The sequence below is a fragment of the Alligator sinensis genome, unplaced genomic scaffold (genome assembly GCF_000455745.1).
Source record: "Alligator sinensis unplaced genomic scaffold, ASM45574v1 scaffold1687_1, whole genome shotgun sequence".
NCBI lineage: Eukaryota > Metazoa > Chordata > Crocodylia > Alligatoridae > Alligator > Alligator sinensis.
In genome coordinates, this window is record NW_005844001.1 from 17,134 (window position 1) to 22,917 (window position 5,784).

The 5,784-nt window shown below is 55.2% G+C and overlaps 1 non-coding gene across 1 annotated transcript; it reads right to left on the reverse strand.

The window, feature by feature from the left end:
• Window positions 1-182: 182 nt before the first annotated feature.
• LOC112549018 lies at window positions 183-372 on the reverse strand. Its single transcript, XR_003092445.1, has one exon. It is a non-coding gene; the product is annotated as a U2 spliceosomal RNA (small nuclear RNA).
• Between the last annotated feature and the right edge of the window lie 5,412 nt (window positions 373-5,784).

Genomic DNA, 5,784 nt, shown 5'->3' on the forward strand with positions numbered 1-5,784 from the left:
CGGGCGCGCGCTCGCGCGCTCGCCCGCTCCCTCCCCTGCCAGCGTGCTGGCCGCCCGGCGGCGGCAGCCCTTTGCATAGGGCCTGCCCCCTGGGGGGCCGCCCAGGGGCCACGGCCCCGCCCCTGCTGCTTTTGGAACCCAGAGAGAAGGAAGGCGGCGCTGCCCGCCCCCCCCCTGGAAGGGGAGTGGGCATCGGGCCCGGAGGCACTGTAATACCGGGCCGATGCGTGGAGGGGCTGGAGCAAGCTCCGAGGCCCGCTCCCGGCACCAAAAATGCGTTTAATGTGTCAGTCCTCACATCGAGGATGTATCAGCGATTAAACTGATAAGAACAGATTTTTTTTTTTTTTATTACAAAAGTATCAAAATCATCACCAAGCCAAAACACCAGCTTCTTCGCTTTAGAAAAACACTCGCTTCTTCACTTACAGGTCAGTACATCAAAAACCCCATTTTCCCTTGTTTCAACAACCTGAACAACATGTCCCCATGGTCACATAAATCCCAAACAGATACTCGTTTACATCATTTGCTCCAAAACAAAACACCAAACACACAAATATACAGCATACCAGTCCTTTTCGCCCTTCTTTTCCCCCGCAGCCCTCCTACCCAAACAATTTTCTCCAATCAACATCTTTCCACTCCCCTTCCCCTTTCTTCCGATAGTATTCCAATTCTGCATACGCCAAATACACACATTCCCGCGAAGTAAAATATAACCCCTTTTGCACCAACAGACACCTTGTTTTCCAAATGGCCACCCTTGTACACAACAGTAAGATTCTAATTTCCCACTCCCTCGCCTTCTGCTTTACCAACCCATACAGTGCTCCCTCGTAGCACACGCAGTCCCCCCACCCTACCGCCTTACAAAACCTTGCCACTCGTTGCCACACCCTTTGTGCATAAAAACACTCCCATAAAACGTGCACCACAGTCTCCTCCCTCCCGCACAGTTCCCTCGGGCACTCCCCGGACTGCAAGAAACCCCATTTCCTTTGCTCAGCCCTTACCGGTATTACCTTCCTTACGACTCTCCACGCAAACTCTTCGTGCTCCCCTTTCCATTTTTTCCCTACTGTCCCTTTCCAAACCCTGCCAACCTGGCCTTCCGTCAGCTCCCCTATGTCTGCCATGTTATCCCTCCCCCGAATTTCCCTTAAGACCCTCTTTGCCTCTCTCAATCCCTCCCACCCTAACCCCTCCAAACCCTTATCCCTCAGAAAACCCCATCCTCTCTCGTACCACCTCGCCGGCCTTTCCGCCCAGAGCCCCGTCCACCTCCCTCCATATAACCCCAGTCTTCTCAGAAATCTTCCAGCCCAATACCTGACCATTGCCCCCACTTTCCTCCCTTCCAACCCCGCAACCCTCACCACCCCTTTCCAAAAGTGCACGTATAGAAACACTTCCAATTCAGGGACGCCCCACCCTCCCAAATCCTCCCTCTTGTAGATCTCCCTCCGCGCCACCTTCTCTGTCTTCCCCCCCCAAAAGAACAAACACAGCTCCCTTTGGACCCTGCCTCGCCTGCAGCCAGTGGGCGGGTACACCATCCCCACAAACAAAACCATGGGCAATAAACACTGCTTTATAACCCCTACTTTCCCTCTAAAGGATAATTTTCTAGTCCCCCATATCCCCACTACTTCCCTCACCCTCCCTCGAACCTCCTCCCACGCCCGTTACCCCTTCCCCCTCAAGTCCATATAGACTCCCAAAACTTTCAAACCTTCCCTCTCCACCCGCCCCCCCACTTCCTCCAAACCCGACCATTCTCCCACCGCCAGCAAAGTACTCTTCCCTTCATTCACCCGTGGCCCTGCCGCCTCTCCGTACTCCCTAATCCCCTCCACCACACTCCTCAAAGCCCTCTCATCCCCTACCATAAAACTCACGTCATCCATATACAGGCTGACCCTCAACTCCCCCCCCCCCCCCCGCCTCCGGATCCCCCCCCCCAAACCAGGAGACAGGGGGCACCCCTGGCGCACCCCCCTCTCCACCCGAAATTCCTCCCCCAAAAAACCCTTCACCGAGATCCTACTCCGTGCTCCCCCATATAATGCCCTTACCCACCCCACAAATTTCTCCGGAAAACCCATCTGCCCTAACGCCCTGAACAAAAACCCGTGTTCCAGACTGTCGTAGGCTTTTTCCAGGTCCACGCTCCCCATCACCACCCTCCACCCCCTCTCTCTCACGTACTCTAGAACGTCCCTCCATACCCATTGCGTGTCGGCCAACCTCCTACCCTTCACCCCACATGTTTGATCTTCCCCCACCACTTCCCCCAAAACCCTTCCCATCCGTAGTGCCAACACCCTTGCGAACAATTTATAATCCACGTTTAGCAACGTGATCGGCCTCCAGTTTGTGAGTTCCTCCCTATTTCCCTTTTTATATAATAATACCACCACCCCCACCGCAAACTCCTCCCCCACTACCCCCGTCTCCATAATTTCTTTAAACACCTCCACCACATCGCCCCCCACCACACCCCAAAACCTTTCATAAAATTCCTTAGGTAATCCATCTAACCCAGGTGTCTTCTCCTTTTTCATGCCCCCCAAAACTTCCCTCACCTCCTCCTCCCTCAGCTCCCTTTCCAAATCCCCTCTCTCTCCTTCCCCTACCCTCTCCTCCAATTCCCCCAAAAACCTCTCCCCCATCTCCCTATTAACCTCCCGCTTCTTATACAACCCTGCATAGAAACTTGTCACCTCCTTCAACGCCTCCTGCTGCCCTTCAACCCGCACCCCCTCCTTCGTAACCACTGCCCCCACCTCCCTCCTCCCTTTCCTTACCCTCTCAGCAAAATATTTCCCCCACTCTTCCCCCTCTCCTACCCACGGTGCTCGTGCCAAAAACAATCTCTCCTTTTCTCTTCCCCGAAACCATTCTTCCACTGCCCGCTTTGCCTCTCCCAATTCCCACTTCACATCCTTCCCCCCCATCCCCTCCCGAACCAAATCCTGTACCCTCCCCTGTAGTCTCCCCAGTTCCCTTTTCCTTTCCCACGCCTTCTTCTTCCCCACTCGTACAAACCACCTTTGGATCCTCTCTTTAGTTATCCTCCACCATTCCCACTTTGACTTGAAAAGAGCCTTCGTCGTCCTCCACCTCCCGTACTCCCTCGCAAATTCCCCACACACCCGCTCATCCCCCAACACCCTAGTGTTCCACCTCCACACCCCCTTCCCTCTTCCCCCCCCTTCCCCAAACCGCAGGCCCACCCTCAGCCACTTATGATCAGTAAACCCCACCTCTCCCATTTCCTTACCCTCCACCTTCACCCCTTCAGACACAAACACAAAATCTATCCTCGATACCTTTCTTCCGCTTGCATCCATCCTTGTTCCCACTCGCTCCCCCTCCCACACATCTTGCAACCCCTCCTCCCGAACCCAATTCTTCAACCATCTCCCCGTAGAGTCCAGAAGCCCCCCCCCAACACCCCCTTCCCTATCCCCTTCTTCTATAAGGCAGTTAAAATCCCCTACAACAACCTTCTTCCCTCCCCCACCCCCACAGATCCCCAACTTCCTCAAAAATTCCCTTCTTTCTGCTTTCACCGCCGGTGCATAGACGTTAAAGACTCCCACCTCTTCCCCCCCCACCTCCATTTTCATGTACTGCAGCCGCCCCTCAACTAAAGTCTCCACCCCTCTTACCCGCACCCGTGTCCCTTTCAACAAAATGCCCACCCCCGCCGCTCTATTCCCTCCCGCCCCGGCCCACCAAGATTTCCCCTTCCCCCAGCGTTTTCTCAAAAACCCATAAGCCCTTTCCCATCCTATCCCACATTCTTGAACGCAAATAACGTCCGCGTCCAAGGCTTCTAACCATCCCCCCACCCTCTCCCACCTTCTCCTTGTTAACAAGCTTCTCACATTCAGAGAAACAATCTTCACTGCCATTTCAGTTGTTTCAAAAACTCAGACACACCCACCTCTGTCTCCTCACCCCTCCATCCCACTCCCACTCCCACTCCCACTCCCACTGTCTAATTCGCTTTCAGACTCCTCCTCAGGAGCCACCGTCCCCGGTCTTCGTATCCCCGTCGTAACTACCAAACCTTCCACCGCTCCAGGGCTCAGGTATCCCCCCCCACCCTTACTTCCCTCCCTCCCTGTAACCTTTCGTCCCCCTTTCCCTCCTCCCTCTTTCTCCTTCTCTCCCAAGTCCCCACCCTCCATCCCCGCTCTCTTTTTACCCCCTTTCAGCCCCCTTTGTTTTTTCCTCTTCTTTAAACGCCCTTCTTGCCTTTGTTCCAGGGCTTCCACTTCCCCCGCCCAACTCCCGCCTTCAGATGTTTCCCCTTCCCCCAAAAGCTCCACCATCCCTCTCAGTTGTTTTAAGGCTTCTGCCCCCCCCTCCTCCTCTCCCTTTTGCTCCTCCTTTTTCCCTTCCAGTTCTTCTTCCACTAGCTCCAACACCGCTTCTTCAATGGTTTGCCTTCGTCCTCCCTCCCCCTCAGGTGTTTCTTCTATAACTAGTTCTTCCTCCTCCATCCGCGCCTCCAGGTGTTCTTCTTCCCCTCGGTTTTCCATGTCTACCAACACCTCCCTCTCTTCCCGGTATTCCCCATCCCCTTGTTCCATCTCTTCCCCTTCTTCCCCCCGGTCTTCTCGCGCCCGCGCTCTATTCGCGTAGGAAAAAGGGCAATCTCGCTGAAAGTGCCCTTCTCTCTTACACCCTAGGCATACCATTTTCTCCTTGCAAGCTTGTGCCCTATGTCCCATCCCCCTACATCGAAAACAAATCGTTAGGGCACAGAACGCCGCCAGGTGCCCCCCCAACCCACACCTGCTGCACAGCTTCGGCTGATCATCGTACGTGAGATAGCCCTTGTACATCCCCATCCTTACGACGGATGACAAGTGCTTCACACCCCCCGGATTCCCCACTTCTTCGTGGAGGATAACTCGTGCCCTCCACCCCCCGGTCCAAACCCTCACCCGATCAAAACATTTCTCCACCCCTTTCACCCGCTGCACCCTCCCCTCTAACCAGTTCACCATGTCCCCCTCTTCCACCATATCTGTGTACATCTTTATGTACACCACCCGCTCTCTCGTCCTCTGGCCCACCTCGAACCTTAGCCCCCCCAACTCTCCCCGTTCCACAGCCTCTCCATGGGCCTCCCAAAAGGCATTATACGCTTTTGCACTCCAGAACTTTTGCGCTCCAGAACGACACGTGCCACTCGCGATAATTATCGAAAGCTACAACACACACTAAGTCTACCGGTTGCACTTTCAACACTCCCAAAAGGATTTTCGAAATCAAGTCCCACCGGCTCAGAGTCTTTGCTCCTTGGAATCCTTCCCGCTCCAGTGTGACTTTAACTTTCCAGCGCACGTCCCTCTTTCTTTCTTCCCCTTCTCTCTCTCTGCCCGCCGTCTTTGCCGTCCCAGCCGCCGCCTCCTCCTGCCTGGTCTTGTTCCTCCGACCGTCCTCCGCCGCTGCCGCCGTTCTGCCTTCTTCAGGGATCTTCCCCCCCGCTTCCTGCTGCACCTTCCCCCGCCGTCCTACAACACTCCAGCCATCCGCCACCGCAGACTGCTCACCTCCTCCCATGTCCGGATCGCTCTCCTCACCCGGACCAACTCAGTCGTCGTCGTCCCCTGCTCGATTTCATTGGCCCATCGCCTCTGTTGCTCCCGATCTCTCTTTGCTTCTGCTTCCTTCTCCTTCCTCATCTGCATACTGCTTTGCATACCGGACCGCGCCCTCGCAGCCAGCATCTCTCTCCGCTCCACTGCCCCTTCCCTCATC